Consider the following 23497-nt stretch of genomic DNA (forward strand, 5'->3'; position numbering starts at 1 on the left):
ACATGGTTTTGGGTGGTGTGTAAGGGTTTGGGTGTGTGGGATGTGTAGTAGTGTACTGCTCATTGGTGGGACCCTGTGATCTGTGTGCCATCACAAGGTGTTGGCTAACTTTCTTTGTTCATGTAAGCAGTTACTGCATGGTGCACTTGTCCCAGGGTGTATTCCTTCCTCTGTGTACCCAGCTTTCTTCCCTGCAGGGTGTTCCCAATGTTTAGCGCAGAGCTGTGTCTACATGAGCTGTGTGTGTGACGGAGCCCTTCTACTTTGGCCATGCATGCAGGGCCATGTCTCCACCTGCGACAATCGTGGCATCCTTGGTGATCACTGTACTTGTGTGTGGAGTCTGTTGACATGAGTTCATGGGGACATGTTCCCTTGTAGCCAGTATGCATGTGGATAATTCTGGCCTCACACACATGTGTTACACCCCTCCTGTATCAGGGCACTGCTGGGAGTGATGGGCACCCACCCCTCCTGTCTCAGGGCACTGCTGGGAGGACTCCACACCCACCCCTCCTGTCTCAGGGCACTGCTGGGAGGACTCTGCACCCACCCCTCCTGTCTCAGGGCACTGCTGGGAGGACTCCACACCCACCCCTCCTGTCTCAGGGCACTGCTGGGAGGACTCCACACCCACCCCTCCTGTCTCTGGGCACTGCTGGGAGGACTCTGCACACACCCCTCCTGGGTCTGGACACTGCTGGGGGGACTCTGCACACACCCCTCCTGGGTCTGGACACTGCTGGGAGGACTCTGCACCCACCCCTCCTGTCTCAGGGCACTGCTGGGAGGACTCTGCACACACCCTCCTGTCTCTGGGCACTGCTGGGAGGACTCTGCACACACACCTCCAATTTCTGGATATGTACGCTTGGGACATACACGGTGTGGGTGCGCTCCATGCATTCGAGGTGAGGGTACGGGTCGTACTTACACTGTTGGGGTGGGGGGTACGCTCCATGCATACGCGGGTGAGGGTTCGTGTCGTACTTACACTGTTGGCATGGGGGTACGCTCCATGCATACGCGGGTGGGGGTACGGGTCGTACTTACACGGGTGGGGGTACGGTCCGTACGTCCGCGGGTGAGGGTTCGAGTCGTACTTACACTGTTGGGGTGGGGGGTACGCTCCTTGCATACGCGGGTGGGGGTACGGCTCGTACTTACACTGGTGGGGGTGGGGGTATGGTCCGTACGTCCGCGGGTGAGGGTTCGAGTCGTACTTACACTGTTGGGGTGGGGGGCACGCTCCATGCATACGCGGGTGGGGGTACGGGTCGTACTTACACTGTTGGCATGGGGGTTACGCTCCATGCATACGCGGGTGAGGGTACGGGTCGTACTTACACTGTTGGCATGGGGGTTACGCTCCATGCATACGCGGGTGAGGGTACGGGTCGTACTTACACTGTTGGCATGGGGGGTACGCTCCATGCATACGCGGGTGGGGGTACGGGTCGTACTTACACTGGTGGGGGTGGGGGTACGGTCCGTACGTCCGCGGGTGAGGGTTCGAGTCGTACTTACACTGTTGGGGTGGGGGGTACGCTCCATGCATACGCGGGTGGGGGTACGGGTCGTACTTACACTGTTGGCATGGGGGGTACGCTCCATGCATACGCGGGTGGGGGTACGGGTCGTACTTACACTGTTGGCATGGGGGGTACGCTCCATGCATACGCGGGTGGGGGTACGGGTCGTACTTCCACTGTTGGCATGGGGGGTACGGTCCGTACGTCCGCGGGTGAGGGTTCGAGTCGTACTTACACTGTTGGGGTGGGGGTACGCTCCATGCATACGCGGGTGGGGGTAGGGTCCGTACATATCCGTCCCCACGCTATGTGATGCTTGTGCGGGCCGTACCCAGGCCTTTGCCACGTGGGTACGATCCGTCCCGCCATTGTTGGGGTGACGTGTGTGTGGGCGTGGTACGACTCGTACCCACGCTCTTGAGGTGTGGGTACGGGACGTACCTGTCTGGTTGTGTTGCCGGTTCGCGTGGTGACGGACTTCCGTTGTGGCGGTCGCTGGCTTATCAGGACACACCCCCACCCCCTCGTGGTGACCAGGGCATGGGAGTCAGGTATGTCCAGGCCATGTGTGACTTATGTGGTTGTTTTGTGGTCTGCCCTGGTCGTGCCACCCCCACCCCACCCCACTTTCCCCCCTCCCTTAGTTATTCTGACCTTCTGCGGCGTCTGCGTCGGTGCCTGTAGAGCAGGTGGACTGCTATGAGGGCAGGGATGACTCGTAGGTTCGGGTCCATGTCTGTCCGTCGCGTACTGGTACTCCAATCGCGTCGTCCTGTCGCGTACGGGTCCTCCTTGGTGGCGTCGTCCTGTGTGTCCGTCACGTACTGGTCCTCCTTGTTCGCGTCGTCGTCTGTCCGTCGCGTACTGGTGGTCCTTGTTCGCGTCGTCCTGATTTCCCGGCAGTTTTTGGCTGCCGCAAAATATTCACCGTGCGGGGTGACGTCGGTGCGAATCGTGATTCCTGGGTCGTGAATGGCTGGCTGCGAGCGTCCCGACGTCAGGTCGGCACTTTCCCGGATCGCATTGGAAGGTGTTTTTTTGTTCGGTCGGACTTTTTTACGAATCGTACGGTCATGGTGTACCCGTGCGAATCGTAATTCCTTGTTTGTAGAAATTGACGACCGGGTACGCGTCGGACGGAGAATATGCTCCGTCCGACGGTTCGTACCCGGTTTTTACCGGATCGTGATCGGCACCTTAGTGTCCATTCAAGCACAACTTTATGGTCTCAAAATAGTGTTGTACTGCCTAAATAAGTGACTCACTGAGTAACTGTTTTGCTTCTATGCATATATCTTTCGCGTTTGATCAATGTTTCTTCTCATTTCAATCAAATTCGGTTTTGTTTTCAAAACTTGTACAATGTCATTTTAAAAAAACAATGCACCTTAATTTAAGTCTTCTCTACTAGCACTTCAAGCTCTTCTTCATCTATAATCAGTTGTTATTGAGGCAAACATTAGCTATTTTCCTATTTTCTGTGGCTGTTATGTGGTAACGCAACATCTCTTTATTTGCCCAACTAATATGGTATACTTTGTGTTTCATGCATTTCTTACAGTCGTTGAAGTAAATCTGTCAGTGACTGATCATGTGTATTGAATGCAGCAGTTTTGGTGTTTTCAGAATGTAACATTATCTCTCTGTCTCATTTCCTTCTCTAGTCTGATTGGCTCAGACTGGGAAGCGTTATCAATTGCTGTGTTTATAAAAGTTTTTAATTTAGTGGATTTTAATGCTTTTGCTGTGCAGGGTGAAAGGAGTGTGCTGAAGGCTTCTGTGACTGGTTTATTTTTGTGAAATATTTTTATTAAAGTTTTCAGTCAGCGCAATGAAGCCAAGTACAGAGAAAAATAAAAGGACCCAATCCGCAGTGTACATATCAGGAGAAATCCGTTCATCCCACGCTTCCCCCCTAGACCCCCAACCCTCCACCCACTCTACCCCAACCCCCCCCTGTCAGTGCACCCGCGTCAATCCCTTCTTCACTTCTGCTGAGAGGGACCAGGGGTCCGGGAAGTCCGAGCCCAAGGCAATCCCAAGGGCATGTCCACTGTTCCCAAGATACTGGAGACCCCCCCCCCCCCCACCACCCATCTAGACCCCAGCCACCTATCACGACTATTCAACAGTTACCAATACATTGTGCAAACGCTGAGACCTCCCCAGATGTACCTAAGTGGCTCTATTCAGTGCGGACTCCCCAGCCGCCCCAGGGGGCCCCACCCCAGACGCCACACTCCCACCCCCGTCCACAGGATCCCTATCCTCCTCATGCAACTAAGGCTGCTGTGACTGTTGAGGTTCAACGGGTTTGTGAGTGCCCTCAATCCTCTCTTTCTCCGGAAGCACCAGCAGCAGCCCTGTGCCTTAAAAACCAGCTCCAGTTCTCCTGCCTACAGGGGAAATGCCCGGTTGACAAAACTGGCAGTCTGGGCCCATTGTGGACCTTCGTTCCCTCATTGTCTTGCTGGATGCCGCTAGCAGTCTGTTCTCAGTATTTTGGTACATTTTACCTGGGGTGTAGCTTCAGGGGGGTGTTACATCCCCCTAATAAATGTATTCTCTGGTAAAGAGTTGGGTACAGGTGCTTTCAATGGGGTATGGTAAGGTAGCTGTTGGATTTCACCTAGGTTTTTTACATTGATATACAATACAAAATCATACACATACTCTCTCCTCTATGTTTTGAAGTTCTAAAACTGTTGGTTATCTTCCAACATATTATCTTTTAAGTAACCCTAACAATCCTCATTGCTATTCCTTCACACTGCTTCTTAGCCCCCTCATGCGCTGCTTCACAGACACTGTATTTTACCATGATATGCCTGCGATATTGTTGGGAAATTTTTAACTCACACCCCCGCCAATCTTACTGACCAAGCTACGCCCTGGCATTTTCCATGCTTTACAATTTTATCTACCCTTCTATCATAGGAAAAACTACACGATTCAATCCTTGGTCAGAGCTGACCTTTGTTTAGAGATCACCCTGGGTGAAACCAAATCCAACTCGTCCTCTGTGTTTAGGTATTGAATATTTGGGAGAAGCAGGGGAAAGGAGAGGGGACAAGATTAAGCAGCGCCATTAAAAGAAAAGCTAACAAGGGTGCCAGTGGCCTTCAGATAAAAAAGTGTTTATACACTCTTTTCTTTGGACCTAAGATGTAGGGAGACTCCAGCACCCCTCTGGAGGTCGGCGTCTATGTGGGGTTTGCCCAGCTCGCACATGCTAAAGGGCAGCCTAGCCCTTGGGCTGCCTCACACACACCCCTCGCATGCCATTTGGCTATAGAAATACCATTGCTGCACTTCTTAACTAATAGACAAAAACCTCTCTTCCTTTTGTTCGCTCTCGATAAATATTTCATGAAAGCCCTCCCGAGGTAAGCTAAAAATACAGAGTCAAATGAATCTGCTTGTTAGCCTAGTTGAAGCAGGGCTCTGGCAATGGAGGTCGCGTCTATAACTCGGCACAAAACAGGCGACTAGTCAATTAGAATTGAAGTACTTGAGCTGTCACAGGAAAATGCAAATGTAGAGTTCCTGTTTGTTCTGATTTGAGCGCTAAGCGTAGTTTTAGGGGATCCAAAATGCTAACAGTAGGGGGAGGAGACACACCTGACTCAATTACATAATTTCTTTTTGTCCATTTCATACCCCATACCTTGCACTATATTCTTCTAGGTTTCTTTAACATTAAAGCGTCCTCCGCTTAAGAGTGCTTGACAGTGTCCCACATAATACTGTTTGACCCCACCCCTGAATGTTGTCTCCGGCCTCCCAGGGTGCCGAGTATGGCCCTGCACATGCTGAATGCACTTTGAATGAACAGGAGCAATCTTAATGGTCGCTCACTCCCATACTCTTCCTTACAAACCAACATCTTAAAGTTGCAGCTACTTTAAATCTGTGCGCCACTGCTACTATCTCAGAGTCTATCTTGGTTGGTGTAAGCCGGGCCGGCCTTTGCTCGGAGAGCGCCCTGGGCGAAACCAAACTTGGCACTCTTGTGATCCTCCTCCTCTCTGCTCCTACCCACTCTTTTTAAGTGCTGTGTATAATAGAAGCTACTACTTAGTTAGTAGAGATGCTGCATTATTCTTTTTCCACCTGACACTGTTGTACCTGTTATGTGAGCATGACTTAAATATTTGCTGGTGCTATCCTGGCTGTTGATACCATTATGCTCATCACTGGCCAGCTCTTCCATTGCTATGATGCAGAATTAGAACCGGCTCACCAGTGGAGAACACCTGCTGTGTGGGATGGAGAATTTGGAAAGGTCTACTTTCTTCAGCCTACACTGCCACTTACATTATCTCTGTTATACTCTTTCACCGTGCTCCTGCTGTGATCTTTGTTGCTGACTACCCCAGAGTAGTGACCAACCTGGGAACACATTTTCTCATCAGTCACCTGAATCACTCACGCCGCAGTCACACCCAAGCTCCTTTCCACCGTGCACAATTTTGAAGAGAGAGCCCAGTGGAGAGGGAGAAGGAAGGGGCAGGACAAGGAAAGAGAATGGAGAAATTCCAGCATATCACCCTATCACTGAAGGAACTACGCTGAATACCCCTCTAGGCTCCCTCATCTCCAATACCAGCTTCTTTACATACAAGACCATCAGAAATAATACCCCATATACCTGAACAGGAAACTAAACACTTCTGGTGGTTAACACAGCACCAAGAGCAAAACAGGTGACTAAAGGATGCAATAAATAAATAAAAGAGGACAGGTCTTCACCTGTGAACTCAAGATTGCACCCGAGATGTGGAACTACATCCCCACTGACATCAAACTACAATTTAGGGAGGAGCTGAATATACATCTCTTTAAAGAGCTTTTCCCAGGGGCACACATGGCTGTGCTGAAGATTGGCCGCCTTTCTCTGTGGCTGTAGTGCAGACCCCCACATCTGATCTGTTTCCACTGATGTGACTGGAATGCACGGGTGTCCTGTGATGATTGTAAGATGGCAGAAATTCTGTGGCACATTTCTGGCTTGATCTTTGGAGTTCATCCCTGAATGCTGAAGGTTATACCCCTGCACATGAGCTAAAATTCAGAATAAGGCGGACAGGACTGTAGCGTGCCTGAGTTTCCTCCCTGTTGCAATGAAAAAGCTTACTTGCCATGTCAGAGAACATTTGAAGTGAGTGGTGAGTCGTTGAGGGGACTGCAGAGTACTGCAGAGTACTGGCGGTGACATTTCACGGGTAAGGATAACTATGGCACTGATGTGAGGGGGGATTGGGATTGCCTTGAACAGGACAGGAGTGAGACTGGGGTTCCTAACGATGGTGTTTATAGTGGGCACCTCCATAACCCCATTTTGACTGAGAACTAGTTTTCTTTGCTTCAATCCCAGAGGTTGGCTGTGTTATTTGGAGAACACTATTGGAAGGACACCCACTGTGGTTTCATTTTACCGGCTAAGGAGAATTAAATAAAGGGGAGAAAGCAATCTTTTTCAGCGTAAGTCATCTGTTAAGATCAATGTCAGAAGGCGGACTAGAACATCATCATCATTATCAATGTTACTTTATTTCTGTCACAGTCAAACTTAAAAAGTACATCATCCTAAAATACAACAATAGAAGGATACAAAAGACATAAAAAATGTAAACTGTGAAATAAATTACAGCAGCCAGTAAACATTAAAATAGTAGCAATGGTTTAACGATGATAATCATGGTAAGTCCTACACAAAGCTCACTAGCAGTTGCAGATTCTTATGCCTAAACCCCTGGGGAAACTCTTAAAGTGCATACACTCTGATGAACCATGCGTGACTTAAATACCTCGAGAGTACAAAAGCTATGGGCTCTGATGTGTTTCCTCTAAATAGGCGTAAGGTTTTCCCACACTGCCTGACGCCTATGGTCCGACACAAGGGCAGGATCCACTCAGATTGCTCAGTTTTATACTTGCAACAAAACAGAAAACAGTGAGACTCTTTTTCCAATTTGCCTGAGCAAAAAGGGCAATTACCCACTGCTTCCCTCTCCTTATCCCACTTCGAAGTAAAAGTCTTGAGTGGTAAGGTGCCAACTCGAAAACGTATACACAGGGATTTTGCTACAGGGTGTGTGATTCTATCCAAAAATAATTAAAAGCCAGGAGAACATTTATGGCTTAGAAATTTGTTCTTCGGGCCTAACCTTCTGCCAGACTTTCTGCAGTGTAAAATCCCAGTAGACGTCCTTCACCCACTTGGCTGTGTTACTCCTCTCCTTAATGGGGTTTTCCCACACCTCAAGAAGCTTCAGCTCACTACACAAAGATTTTACAGATTTGAGCCAAGGTGTACTACAGCGCTTGCCCACAAGGATTAGCATCTGCAAGGCTGCTGTTTACGGGGACAACTCCTGGGTGTCCACACTCCTCCCCAGCATGTCAAGACTTTAAGTTGGGCAGTGTGATCAATCCTATTAAAATTCAAGCCCCATCTTAAAGGTAACAGTAGGGTGCAAACTGGGTCATTCAACAATGATCTTACAGATTTATTTTCTGTGATACAAATTTGTAAGGTGTCCACTGTGCTCCAAATTTCAGCCCCGTACAATGCACCTCCTAAGGCCGCAGCTCTGTACACCTCAAGCGCTGGTGACACCGTCCTATTGATGGAAGATCTATCTCCTAACAATAGCTGTTGATGTGTGGGATAGATTCGAATTACTTTCCAGCACCTGTTGGTCCCAGGAATGTTTGTCTGTGAGCCTAACTCCCAAGTAGTCAAAACTCCAATCCTGGGAGATGCTTAAGTCTTCCACAGTCAAATTGTTTGTAGGGAGCGGTGGAAATTGATGGCCATCAGCTTGGATTTACTTGCGTTGATATCCAGACCCCTAGATATATAAAGGTTCACAAAGCGATTTAATAGTTCCTCAAGACCCATAGGAGTACGAGAAAGCAGCAACATATATTCAGCAAAATGTAATACAGGGATGTGGGTGCTAGCTATCTTCTGAGCATCTTGTTGGCAGTTACTCAGTGCATCCACTACACTATTCATAAACACAGAGAACAGAGTGGAAGCCAAGACGCATCCGTGCTCACACCCCGCTAAATGGTGATTTTCGAAGTCCGGTCACCCTGCTCATTCCATCTGACCTGAGCGTACGTGGCTGTATGTAATCAAATAAGGAGATGGAGAAGATTATGTGGGATCCCCATTTGAGCCAGTACCTCCCAAAAGGTGTCTCAGCACCAATTCAAAGGCATCCCTAATTTCCATAAATGCTACTTACATGTGGTCCTTGTCGATGGTTACATTCTTCCAGCAGATGGGCATGAAGCGGAATATTTGGCCAATTGTGCCTGTGTTTGTTCAGAAACCTGCATGAAGGTGTAAAAGTTTGTGATAATTTTCCATTCACTCCTGCAAATGAACTAGGACTTGCCTTCAGAAGATATCCTGAGTGGTGTCAATTAGGCTAATTGGCCGATAGTTTGTAGGAGTGTCTTTAGGGCCCTTTTTGTGAATGGGTACAATAATAGCCCCCCGTCAAGATTCTGGAATTTGCTCCCCCTTAGCTACTGCATTGTTAAACATATTCAGGTACGGGATCCAGATATTTGGCTCAGAATGGAATGAGTCCACTGGGATACTGCCAAGGCCATAGGCTTTTTCTCTCCTCATATGGAAAAGGGCTCCATTGGTTTCCTCCAATGTGACTGCAAGTGGGTAGGTGCTAGGTGTAAAGAAGGCAGTTATAATGCAAGGGTTCATAACACCCTCCTGTAGATGGGAACCCAAATTAGTGTCTTCCTGTATTCAGGGGCCCAGATTTGTATTAGCCTTCTTGCTATATATGTCAGAAATCACTTTGCTGTGAGATAAGAACTCCGCAGGATCCAGGTGAAGCAATAAGGGGTCCACCTCCTGACAACCCCAACTCTGAATATTTGTACAGAGTATTAGGGCGATCAGGTGAGGGAAGGATAGGAAAGGAACAGCGGGGAAAAGGAACCTGTAATAGAAAGAACAATACCATAAATGAATGGACAATTGAATAAACTGCTCTCATATGGTCTCGCTAGTTACTGGTCATACCTTGCTCAGCTGACGATACTCCTTCTACCTTCTTATACCTCTGGGATACTCCCTCGTCATAAAGCAATATCTAAAAAGCATAAGGCAACAGATTAATGTGCATCAAAAGTAACAACACCTCCTCAAATGATATTTCTTCAGGCACTCCTCATACATACCGGTTCCTATCACCCCTTAATCCTTGTGAAAACATCCAACATAAAATAAAGGATGGAAAACAAGAAAGGTGTTGATGTAGATATAGCGTCTTATATCCACAGGGTAAAACCAAGGAGAATCCAAAACCCTAATAATAGGTTTAGAATAGCATTGTAATGTTCAAAAGAGCAAAAAGGAAAATGATGAATTTCCAGGAAAGGCACCACAATTGTGCAACACAGACACGGCAATGTGTGGTTATTTCTCACCACTGCATTCCGCCCTGGAACATTAGTCTATGCGGGTCTTTAATCACAGACACAGCAATGCGTGGTTAATCTCTCACCACAGCATTCCGCTCTGGAACATTAGTCTTTGAGGGTCTTTAATCACAGACACAGCAATGCGTGGTTACTCTCTCACCATTGAAATCCGCTCTGACATATCCCCTCCAATCGCGTCTGACATTGAAACAATGATACGGCAATGCGTGGTTCAGCAACACACCACCGCATTCCGCTCTAGTAGACTGCTTCCCTGTACAGCGCATGAGGTAACATGCCAATTACACGGAAGACAAATGACGGCGTGTCAGCGGTATAATCCGCAGCCGCTGCACGCCCATGGAGACCGGTATTCCAACCAAAGGGAAATCCAAACCAAGAACCAGAAACCTGGTTCTACTCACCCATACCTCGACACCAGACCACAGTCCTCCGGTTTCCAAGAATCCGCGCTACTCCAAGCTCGAATGAAGTAAATTACCCTGAACGGCTTCCATCCGCCGTGGTTCTCTCTCGGCCGAGAGAGGGCAAACATCAAACAAGAATTACGCACACCGACGTGCATACGTCCATTGGTAATAAAAGCCACTCCTATCACCAACAGCCTTCTGGGAATTGTAGTTCCTCCCCTTGGCGATGCGGTAGGCGCATACTCGGCTTACTTCCTGACAATATAGTGCTTCAAAATAGTCACTAATCTGTAACAAATACATTAGGACTAGCGGATCCACAGTTCTTGCCTGTAGCAAGGACTTTCCAGAAGATCCCATGGTCTTGGTTTTCTAGGGTCTCTAACAATTGGGCCCACTGCTAATTCTCCCACTGAACCTTAGCATTAATTAAAATGTGCCTGTGTGCTTTCCTGGCACATGTTCTAACCAGTTGTGAGCCCTCCTTAATGGCCTTAATCAATCTTCCTTTTTGGTCCCTGCACTCTTTGGTGACCCAGGGACACCTGATGACACTTACATGTGGCTTCCTTGAATGCTTCCTAAAATAGCGTCTAAGTGCATCAAATAATTTAGTGCGTTTGTGACTGAACTCTGAAGGGGCCAGATTATCATTATAAGAACCAAAGAGGTCTACAAATAATTGATACATTTTCGCCATGGTTGTAATGTCATTATCGATGTTTGTCCAGTTGATATTCCTGCAGCTGTTTGTTATGGCTAGTAGAATAGGAAAGGGATTGACATAAGACTCAGGTGACTTTCAAAATAGGTTCAGACAGAAGTTTGCTACAAGAGCATTGTGGTCGCTATCTAATTGGATGACGACTCTCTTGTCTACCATATAGCACCACAATCTTAAATCAAGCAATATATAGCCTAAATGGTTCGTATATGACGCTTATTTATAGGAAACAAATGATGGTCAGAATTGATACGCCTGTTCTCAGCTCTCAAACCAGAGTCCAGGCAGAGATGAAAGGCTTGACTGGTCACTTTAGGCCATTTTATAGCTGGTTTGTTGGTAAATTCAAGGATACCTTACTCCTCGTCCTCCCTGACCTTTAAAGTGGAAAGGGGGTCAAGCGGTTGAAATTTGGTGTTAAAGTCACCGACTATAACCACAGGCCAACAGTGCTGGATTGTGTCCTCTAGAGCGACGTATAAGATGTGGATAGTTGGTGATTCTACATTGGCCAGGACTGAGCGTACATAAATGTTTACCAGCACCAGGGGCTTCAGCAATACAGTAGATCTGAGAAATTAAAGGTGAATCAGTAGAATATCCTTAGACCCTAAGTCTAAGCCATTAATCCTAAAGTTATTTGCATTTTTGACCCAGAATAGTAGGCTACCAGAGACTCTCCCTGATCTAGCTGGTGTAGCATTAAAAAAGAATGAAAGGTAACCTGGTCTATAAATAGGCTCTATGGCCCATGTCTCTTGGAGTAAAATTATTTGGAGATCATCAATATACTCCCACATTCAGGATCAACTAATTTAGCTTGCAGCTCCGCCACGTTCATGACAGAAGTTTTACTATAGTCCCGGTCTCCCCGACTAGAAGTGTAGAGGCTAAGTGCTGTTGTGCAACCCAAGGGGCCGAACATGCTTCACCATTCACAAAGGCGCTAGGACCCAGGTGCATCTGGGTAATAGGCTGGTGCTGACTGTCAAGAATTCCTGTCATACAAGGGAAACACGCCCTTATGTAAACAGGAGAGCTGTTACATAACTCAAGGGAAACACGCCCTTATGTAAACAGGAGAGCTGTTACATAACTCAAGGGAAACACGCCCTTATGTAAACAGGAGAGCTGTTACATAACTCAAGGGAAACACGCCCTTATGTAAACAGGAGAGCTGTTACATAACTCAAGGAAAACACGCCCTATAGAGGGAGGAACCGGGAGGTACAAGGCTGTCGGATATTGTGTTTACACCGACGTACCTGCTTCGTGAAGAGCAGTGTTCCGGAGTGGTGCTCCAGTAAGGCAAGAACGGAGGTAGGTCGAGTCGTTACTCCCTGGGCCGTGTCTTGCCCCATCGTCACCTGTGAAGGACCCGGAAGCTCTACCGGTCAACCATTGAGCTTCGCTTTTTGACTCGGCTGAGTCCAAGCGCAGTGGCGCTTTTGCTGGTTGGAGTCGTAACTCCCAGCCCGACCAGAGACACAGGGACTGCCAGCTGTAACGCACACCAGGAGGTGTTTGCCGCGTTACAGACTCGGAAGTCCACAGGATCGATCGAGCGGCTGCTCTCGGTTCAGTCTTCTTGCTTGTGATTGGGGTATCGGTGACGCATCACCAGGAGGTGACTCCGCGTCCCGGTGCGGTCTGAGGAAGAGGTTGAGCGGCTGCTCCCTTCAGGTAGAGACCCCGGCTGGGTGTTTCCCTGACTCCTCGATTCTCCCCAACACTCTTCGTGCCCCTCACAGCCTACCGATTGGCATTGTCGGCCATTTCATTTCTGCCCTCTGTTGGCATACGCCGGGATCGGCGTATATGCAGAGGACGGTTAGGACCATCCGTGCTGTGGGCTGGTAACGTACTTAGCCTGGAGGATTCCAGTGACTATAACTTTTGTTTGTTCTTTGTATTTTATTTGCCTTCATTAAAAGAACTAACCCTTCACAAGTGGTTGCGTCCTCATTGTCGTGTCTGTTAAACGATCCTGAGACGTTCAGGGCGTTACACTGACCCACTCCACAGGTCTCATTTAGAGCAAGTGATGTAATGAAGCATTTGCTATGGGCCACCTGGGGCGGATCCTGTAGGAGCCTGTCAACATCTGACAATAGGGTGGATCGCATTTTACTTGCCCTCAGTTCACTCGCCATTCTGCAGGGTGAATCGGGTCCTTTATGGGTCATACAGGAAGTAGTTGATGTAGCTTTTAATTTGCTGCATATCTTCAGAGCATCAGATAATGGGGCTCTCTGCGCCAATGCTAACAGTTTTTCATTGATTCTGTTGCTTGAGAACCATATACCAATGTAGTCAAGGCTGTTGCAATTGTTAATATAGCACCTGGCTGAAATAATGTCTTTCCAAATTACTAACCTACAGGTACGCACTTTATGTGGCCAGTAAATAGTCTTGTTTACTAGTGCACTCCTATTTTCAAATACCCCCGGCTCAATTTGGGAACATTAATCAGGAAAATGTCATCACTCAGGTGTGCTCTATCGCTTCTCTCGCACTGAGCATGAGGTTGCCTGCATTCCCTGCCTCCCTACAATAGTTGAAAGGAAGGAACCCTTCCCTCCCATCCTGTCGAAACAGCCAGGACATGGTGATTCCCCATTCCATAGGGTTTCTTCTTATAGTTCCACAGTACTGGGTTGATATTTGTACAATGAAATGTCACCCCAGACCTGTGCAACTCGTAATTAGGGCCATAGTGAAAAACGCGTATGACGAGACGTCACTCCAAAGCTAAGATTAAGGTGGCTTGTCCCCCCTTTAATTAGAATGAACTATAAGAGGCAATTGAACAAGTTTTAAGACAACCTGAAAATGATTAAGAGCACAAAAGACTAAACTTGTAAAGAGCTCCTTTAAAAGAGATCATCAAGCAGGTGTTGCTGCCAAGCAAGAAGCAACTTAGTTAAAACTAACCAAAGGTGTTAAAAATACAATTTTTGGAGCTAGTTGAGGTTAATGCTAGCCATCTTAAACCCACTCTGATAATCATATTGATGTTAAACAAAGCTAAGCTTATACTTGTACCCTTCATGTGATACCTGAAATATGGGTTTTGGGGTAAAGGAAACAGCCTTTACATTGATCACAGTAGATACTGCTACTAGTGATTAAATCATATCACTATTTTAGAGCCCCGTGCCCTAATGGAATAGCTGTTTCATTAATAAAGAAATACCTGATAGAGTGTACTGGGTTATTGTTCCCAGTCCTTACAGATATATTGGACCCCAGGCAATTCCATCAGATTGGAGGGGATCAACAATACTTCAGCCTATTGACAAAGGCAGTTCAAATTCTGATCCTGGCAGTTACAGGTTAAAGATTTAGAAGGGAACATAGTTGCAGGTATTTTGAGTGCCTTGGAAAGTTGACCTAAGGGGAGGTGTTTAACTGACCTCTCAATAATGGGCTTTAAATAATATTGTTCTGCCGCAGTCAATATTTTGTCTTTGTCATTGTGGACTTTGAAAGCTAGAAGGCTGTAAAAGAGTAAGGTCCAGATGTGCATACCTTTAGATTAACGATTCCCAAATAGTGATTCTTTCTGAATCGCTACTTGGTAATCAGTATTCTAAATGTACGAAATCTTTTTTCTTAATTTGCGATTCCCAGTGGGTCGCAAAAAATCTCCCTTATGAATATTAATGAGGTAGGTTGCAATTTACAACCTATTAGGAATCGCAGCCATCACAGGGATGGTGGCCTGCTGAGATCAGCAGACCTCCATGTCTGTGATTGCTTTTTAACGCAATCTTTATTTTAAATGCAGCCCTTTATCCCTATAGGAAACGGTATGTGTTTAATAAGTAAAAATAAAACTTTGAATTTTCATTTTTTTAAGAGTAGGCAGTGGTCCACGGAACCACTGCCTGCTGTTAAACATATATATTTCAACATTCTCAAAGGGGAAGGAGTCCCAAGTGGAACCCTTCCCATTTACGAATGGGTTACCACAACTTTCAAAATGGTGGTAAATTAATACTGTTTGGGACCGGACTTCAGGTATGCCCTAAACACGCCCCTTCCAATGCAAATTGTGATTGGGTAATAAGTTACCTAACTGCATTTTGTACATTTGAAAAAGCATTTTTCCAGTCGCTAAGGGCCCGATTCTGTGAATGAAGCTGTTTGCGACTGGAAAAATGCTTTGTACATCTCGTCCTAAATGCATTCTACATGGACTATAGTACAGGCAAGCATCTTCTATGGAAGTGCAGGTGAGCGTAGCTCAAATTTCCCCGTTAAGAAGGGGGTGAGGCAGGGGTGTATGCTAGCCCCCTTCCTTTTCACCTTGTACAGAAATGGTCTAGGTGTAACATTATCAAGGGAATGTCAGGATTTACCCTGTATTGGTAAGCGGCCAGTTTGAGCATTATTATATGCAGATGATGCCGTCCTTTTATCCCGCACGCAAATAAGTTTGCAAAAAATTGTTTTGAGTTTTGTAACCTATATGTCAAGTCTAGTTCTTAACGTAAACATCACAAAAACATTTGTTATGAAATGTAGTAAATCTAGCGTAAAGTGTCGGTATATTTTTATCAACAATAAGAAACTCAAATTTACTAATTATTTTTCATATTTTGGAATTGTATTTGAAAAAAGGGGCTCCTGGGCAAATGCAATTACAACGAGAAAATTATTATTTGCTAAAGCTACAGGAGCCCTGGTAAACTTTGCTACGAAACTAGGAAAGCGCCCCATTGGTGAATTGCTAAAAATCTACAAAGTTAAATGCAGTTCTACGGCAATTTATGGAGCCGGAATTTGGGGATATGCCAATGTAGAATCGTTACAGTTAATCGAGAAAATGTTTTTAAGATATCTTGTAGCAGCCCCAAATAGTACGGCTACGTACATTTGCCATGCTGAACTGGGAATGCCATATTTATCTGACTTAATTGAAATGCAACCGGTTCTACTATGGCATAAGATATGGACGTGCACAGCTACTGGTCTTAATCGTAATGTGATCAATGACTACCTGAACTTGCAGCGGGCATCCTGCATCCCTTGGCTCAATTACGTTAAACACTTTGTGGCTGACCTGGGATGCCCTGAATATTTCTCTTACCCTGATAGCATTACTATCATTCCAAGGCAAGAACTAAAGATTGCATGTATGAATCTCTTGGAGAGGACCAGATTTGCACAAAACAACTGTAAAATGTCTGTTAGAGAGAATCAAATGCTCTTGATACAACCAGGGATACAACCATATTTATTAAATGTACAGGGGAGTTATGACAGGATGTTATTGACACGCCTACGTTTAGGCAACCTTCATAACATGGTCACATTTCCAAATATGAATGATTGGTCACGCTCTTTAGGCCTCTGTCCATGTGACGATATATCTTCACAGACCACGATTCATATTATGTTTTTCTGTAAATGTTATCCCCTATTAAGGAAAAGATGGATTCTGCCCATCCTAAAAGAGTTAGGTCTGAGACAACGTTGTCCCGCTTTCTTTAAGCTGCAACTCCTAGACGATGAAGTCTTCATTGATCATTTAGCTAAGTATATGAAAGAGGTAGTTAGATGCAGAAAAACAATATAACGTCTCCTCCTTTTAACTATGAAATGACTCTATTTACAAATCCTTGTATGTTAATGGATGCGTATTGAATGTCGTTGAAGCTTTTTTTATCTTAACCAACGTTATTTTTAATGGTCTGTCAAAATTATATATGATACGATGTATATTTTTAATGTACTGTGCTTTTATGATTTAAAATTTTAAATCGAATAAAGCGTATTTGAAATTGACTATAGTGCTACCATCCAGAAGTTTGAAAATTGGGGCAGCTGTTGCATAAGCTTTGCAAATGGGTCGACGACATGGGTCTAATTAATTTGTTAATACATTTTCACTCTGAAATCTGGATAAGTGTCAAACTCAGTGATGGGCCTTATCTAAGTGAACAGTAAGCCTCTCCACCCTTAACTTATGGCAAACTTAAAATGAGGTTCTTTACCTATACCAAAGATCTGATAGTAATGGCCCACACACCTATAGGATTATAAAGGATCAACTCATATGCATGGACGTCAATTCACCAACATGCCAAAGGTAACATGCCCTTTGCCCTTCACTTTTACCCACACATACATATGCTTATACATACACACTCATTTACACACATACACAAAAACAAACATTCTGCCTACATATGCACACACATTCACAACTACACACACTCTCTCTTAAATAAACAGGCTCAAAACTGCAAGCATGCACACAACATACATACATTTAAAAGCATTTTTTTACTTAAATCGGGTGCCAGGGAAAGTCATATTCCCGCTATTTGTACTCCATTGTTGATTAAACTAATAGCAAATAATGTAATATTATTTACTATTAGAATAATAAAACGTTGACAAAAACAAGGTAAGTGAAGCCCCCACTGACATTCATAAGCTGTTTGCCTTACCTGTTTCTTCCTCCTTGACCATTTGTAAAGCGCTCTGATACCCTCTTGAGTCGGGAAACATCCTTTACCACGATGGCGTTACAACGAGGAACGTTTACCACGCAACACTTACCTCGTAGACGTCTTCACCACGCGTTCTTCTTCAACGAACATCTTTACCACGCAAGTCTTCTTCCGCCTTCATCGTCTGCTACGTCCTGCGTTAACGTCATTAGTGTAGTCCTTTTTTACTGTCTAAGGTGTTGAAGACGCGAGTTAAAGGAAAAAATTAGAAAAAAAAGGGGGCTTGGGGGTCTCCCCCCAAAAAATAAAAAGTAAAAAATAACAAAAAAAAGGGGGGTGGGGGGGGTCCCCCCCCCCCAAATAAATAAATAAAAATAACGTGGGGAAGGACAGGAAATCGACGTCGTTTTATGAGAAAGGAAATGACGATTCAAATTTAAGACGCATAACGTAAATCAGGAAGGAAGAACGAAGAGACGACGTGAAGAGGTATGGGAAATACAAATTTAAAATACATATATATATATATTGAGGGTAACGGGAAGGGATAATTAAAAAAAGTATTGGGGGAAGGGGGATCACGTAAGGGTATAGGGGAGGGGTATAACCTTTACCAAGAGTATTCCATTACCATGCAAGTATGCGTGGTAAAGGAATATTAGTGGTAAAAATTATGCGAGGAAAAATCATTCCGTTGTAACGCATGCGTGGTAAAGGCATGCGTTGCAACGGAATTCGTTGTAACGACATATATTCTCTTGAGTCAAGTTCGCGCTATATAAAACTCTATAAATAAATAAAGACGTGCTGCTACTCTTCCTGCCACTGATTTTGCCAGTGCTGACGCTAGGGGTCACAAAGGCAGTACCAAGGGTCACAAGGAACATGCCAGGGTTCGCGGCAGCGACCCCTGATGACCCCTAAATTACGTCCATGGTCATATGGTATAACTGCTGCTTAAAACTATTTGTTAATAAATTGAAATTTAGATGGTCAATCTAGAATTCATGCCTTGAAAATCTAAATCAGTACGGCGAAATAGTAATAGCTGTCCAAACTGGAGAACTGATGTCTCAAATCTTAATTTAGTAATTCCCAAATAATTGTTGGTAATCGTTGACTTCAGCATTTACAAGGAAGAAGAGCTATAGGTGAAGATTTAAATGTATTTTAAACCAAAGTGTATTATATATTATTATTAAATAGGACAATGGCTTTATGGGCTAACTAAATAATCAGTTGGATATTCAATCTTTTCAACTAGTCTTTAAATTATTACTATTCTAACAAGGCACACTGCAATAGAAGATTCAAACAGTACCTTTACCATGCATAACTTTACCATGCATGGTAAGAATTGATACGGTAAGTATATAAATATATATATATATATTTTACAGAGTGGCGTATTTAAGACTGATGTATCATTGCAAATGGCTTTTTTGGTTTCTAATAACTTTGGTGCCATTTGAGAAATCTTCACAAAACTTTCCAAAAAAGTGCTCTTCTTTCCTCAGCTCTTTCATGGAAAGTTTTGGGAGTGATCCGTCAAGCAGGGGGGACGAGAAAAATGGGAGGTGGTCCCAAAACACAATTTCAATTGGGGTTTGTGGAAAGGGCTACTGCCAAAATGACTGAACGGAATTGCACCAAATTTGACAGAAAGCTAAATCGTGGTACAGAAAGTGTGCTCTTCGTGATTTCGTGTAATTTGTTCAGTAGATTTTGAGAAATGAAGGTTAAAAAACTTTCTATATCTGGATGGTTGGGTTAGTGAGTGTCATGTTCCCTCTCGCTCACCTCCTACGGACCGGAAGCAGGGTAGTCTCCTCCGGCAATGAGACTCCTCCCATCTGTTTCCACCTGGCGGGTTGCAGACTAGTTGTTCGACGGCACGTAACTGACGCTGCCGGCTGGCCGACCCTTCCGGCTGCTTCTGCTTATCAAGGCGGAAGACGCCCTCCTCGGCGCTTCGGATTCCTTTCCAGAGCTTCGCAGGCACACAGGAGCGTAAGCGAAGGCTCTACCTGCTACCGGACAGTCCGTCCGGACCGCGCAAGGGCGCCTAAAGATTCAACCTCAGTGACTCGTGCGGAGGCACGGAGTCACATTTCCTCTTGTCCCCCTCTCAGCGCAGGAGCGCTTAACCTTTGCTTTGGCGACTCGTGCGACAGCACGGAGTCGCTATCCTTTTGCCCCGCAACCCAGCGCAGGAGCGCTTAACCCTTGCTTTGGCGACTCGTGCGACGGCACGGAGTCGCTATCCCTTTGCCCCGCAACCCAGCGCAGGAGCGCTTAACCCTTGCTTTGGCGACTCGTGCGACGGCACGGAGTCGCTATCCCTTTTGCCCCACAACCCAGCGCAGGAGCGCTTCACCTTGCTTTGGCGACTCGTGCGACGGCACAAAGTCGCTATCACTTGCCCCCCGCAACCCAGCGCAGGAGCGCTTAACCCTTGCTTTGGCGACTCGTGTGACGGCACAAAGTCGTTATCACTTTGCCCACAGCGCAGGAGCGCTTCACCTTGCTTTGGCGATCCGTGCAACTACACGAAAGTCGCATTCACGGTGCCCCGCATCACCCCAACGCATGAGCACTTTTCTTTCAGGTAACCACGCAGGGATTTATGTTCCACGTTATCTGTGTCTACCCACTGTAATTAGTGTGTGTGTCTGTTCCCTCTGCAACCAGCACAGTTGTTACACCTGTCTCCTCTCTTGCCATTAGGTGGTGTCGACACACACACAGACCCAGAAAACCGTGAAGGGTGCCCCATCACGACATCCACTAGATCGCCATCATCCACTTCTTGGCAGCCTCCCCCGGTTCCCTCCTTGACCTGGTTAGTGTATTTGGTTCACTCCAGTAGGAGAAGGGCGCAGGAGGGGGTTGTCCATGTCGTCCCCGTGGGATCTCTCCACAAACAGGAGGTAAGAATTGTGGGAACCTGACAGTGAGAGGCTTGTGAGGGTCCCATTGTCACGCAAAATCAAAACATAGAGCCATCTGATTTCGCCGAGGGGGCTTTTCTTCCCGTCTGCGTCACGGGATCTCGGACTGTGATTGGCTGGCCGCAACATAAAGGAAAATGTTGCAACTGTCAGTTCAGGACATGAGGGCTTAGTTCAAGCCATACACAGTGTCGTCATCAATGTCAGAGCTGGATGGGAACCCAAAGCAGTCCTTGGAAATTTTGTGAGACCAGCACCCTTATGGGGTGTAGCGAGCTAGTGGAGCAAGCGAGCCTGATCACTACAAAGGGTGCTTGAGAAAGGAGGTTCTCTCAAACAAGAAGGGGGAAGGGAGGGGCTTTTACAATAATAAACTAGCTTAGTACTATTGTAGGTCCAGCATACATGCCCAACAATCAATATTAACAAAAGGGTATGCAGTTCCTGATGATAACGCAGTGTGTGTTAGAATCACTAGGTCCCAAGGTGATGGTGTGAAAACGGTCTGATTGAACGGAGTAGAAAGTACTCCTTCTGGAAAAGAAGACCCTCACACACCCAACAAGCGGGTGTCTTGCTTCATCACCGGGTCTTTGCTCCTTATCGGGCCGGCAGTGCAATGCCCGATCAGGCACCCCGAGGGGGCCTTCCTGTCGGAGATCTTTATTTCCAAACGCCGGTGAGTAGGTGTGTGGGGAAAACAGTTAATTAGGATAAATGGTGTAGGTGCAAGTGAAGTGAAGGGTAAGTGTACTAAAACAGGGTAGGTGATCCTCTTCAAACAAATTTAATAAAGTATGGTCAACACCCTGATTAAAAACAATCCGCACATCTCTCACCATTAGGTGTATGAGTAATATGTGCTACAGAAATAAAAGAGGTCAACATGTTTCTTGCCTGGGTTTATATTAAATGGCAATTCTTCAGGACCAATATATACGGCTACCTGCACCTTTTTGGTGGTGGCCACAACCTCTAAGAGGTGTCAATGGTGGCCACACATACAGCACCCTAAAAACGTGTGGTGCCGTGTATACCAAGAACACACAACCTGTGAAGAAAACACACAATTAAAATCATTGTTATTGTAAACGATTCGAGGCATCTGGTTTAGTTGAGACAACAAGTGATGTCAAACATAAAACCGTGGCATGCGTCGATTGTGAGCAGATATTATTAGGACTTTATAAAGGCAAACAGCAGAATCTCAATTGGAAACTTACTCTACATTTTTATATTTTTAACCAGCATGATTCCTTTGATTATCAAAAACAATCTAGGAAAAAACTCACCCCATTAGGCTGTGGAGACAATGTGGCCAGGGTAGGAATACACTAAATACTAGTGTCCTAAGGGAGGGAGGTAGATAAAAACAAACAAACAAACAACAAATGCGTCAGGTCAATAAGCGTCAAGTGCACTCAAAATAAGTTGGAGAACCCATGTGGTGGGATATCTCATGGGGAACATAAGCATATAAAATGTAGAACTATCACCCAATCACACGAGGGCGGAAGTTTGCTACAGTGGTCAAACAAACTAGAAAAATGCTTAAACTAAGGCCAGTCAAGTACTAATGGAGCAAAGGATGACGCAGCCAGTAATTCCTGTATAACAGCGCCAGTGCATGGCAATTAAAATGTAGCAGGCCTAGTCTCAGCATATATCAAGGAGGCACACAGCGGTTGTGGCAGCCGGTAATTATACAGATCAGCACAAGAATATGGCGATTGAGAACAAAGCTGGACTAGTTTCAGCGTGGGTCAAGAGAGCACTAATGCATCCGCCGTCAACAGTGCGTGCATATCCCGTATACGACCAGTCTCTCCTGTGCAACGCTATGTCAGCTGCGACTGAAAAACCGCACACTAACTCTCTAAATAGTACAGCAACTAAAAGGTATACTCACGGTTGCGTTGTAGTAACGTTACCGTAAACCTAAGACCCCGCCAGCCGCTCAAGTCTGGTGATGGTCAGGTCGACTGGCTCACAGAAATGGGAGCCGGTCGGCGTGCTACGTCGGTACGTCTAGGGCGGTCACAAGCGGATGAGGCGTGGCCACGTCCCAACTACTAGACCGCCAACCGTGACGGCTGTATAGACGGGTGGGGACGCTAAAAGGGATACTATGGAAACTAGTGTGTAGGCAGGGGTCCCTCTCGCTAGCGTGCGTGTGACGCGGTCGCTGACAAAGAGGGCGTGGACCCCATTAACCAATGGGTTGATCCCCTCGGAATGGTTTACAACAATTGTTATTGGATGGGAAGTTGCCATAGAAATATGTTGGTGACGAGTGCTGCCAAAAACGAACAGACCGTGCACTCGTTTGTAACGTTTGTTTGGTACGAAATCTATGGCACCTTATTTAATTATGTCTACCTGCGCGCTAAGTGCTACGGTGCTAAGTAAGTACTAGGCGCGAGGTGATGAGATGAAACGCTCAGCGGAGGTCCGCACTCAGTGTTAACAGCCCTTTTGCTCGAGAAGGAACTCAAGACCCAAAAGTATGGGTATTAATATCATTCTTGTATATATGACAAAACCCATACTCCGAAAATTGATGAACAACAGAATAAAGGCCAGGGCCAGCAGTGGTTGTTCTAAGTGTCGGAGTAGCCTCACAAAATGTGCATGTGTTGTGAAGAAATAAGGCTCATAGAGTAGAAAAGTATATTAGAAGGTCAAGAGGATACTAGCCTGAGTCAAGTTAGACTACTCCACGGAATGTCCTCGTTCAGGCCAGTGGTATCAGCAGTCAATCTCAGGACCCAACGTTGTTCGAGCCTGAAGAGGGCATTTTTAGACATGTGGGGGTGAGATTCCAACACCACCCATTTAAATGAGGAGGGCGCATGACGTTCCAAGTTGTAGTGGGTCGTCATTTTAGTGTTGGTCTTGACGCATCTGAAATTACTTTTGTGTTCCAGCA

General features: G+C 45.9%; 1 protein-coding gene across 1 annotated transcript in view; it reads left to right on the forward strand.

Annotated features, from left to right (window-relative positions):
* LOC146775937 (uncharacterized) overlaps positions 1-23497 on the forward strand; it is a 1457164-nt gene that overhangs the window by 539898 nt on the left and 893769 nt on the right. The gene's annotated exons all lie outside the window — the stretch shown is intronic.

This window comes from Triturus cristatus, chromosome 12 (genome assembly GCF_964204655.1).
Source record: "Triturus cristatus chromosome 12, aTriCri1.1, whole genome shotgun sequence".
NCBI classification, from domain to species: domain Eukaryota; kingdom Metazoa; phylum Chordata; class Amphibia; order Caudata; family Salamandridae; genus Triturus; species Triturus cristatus.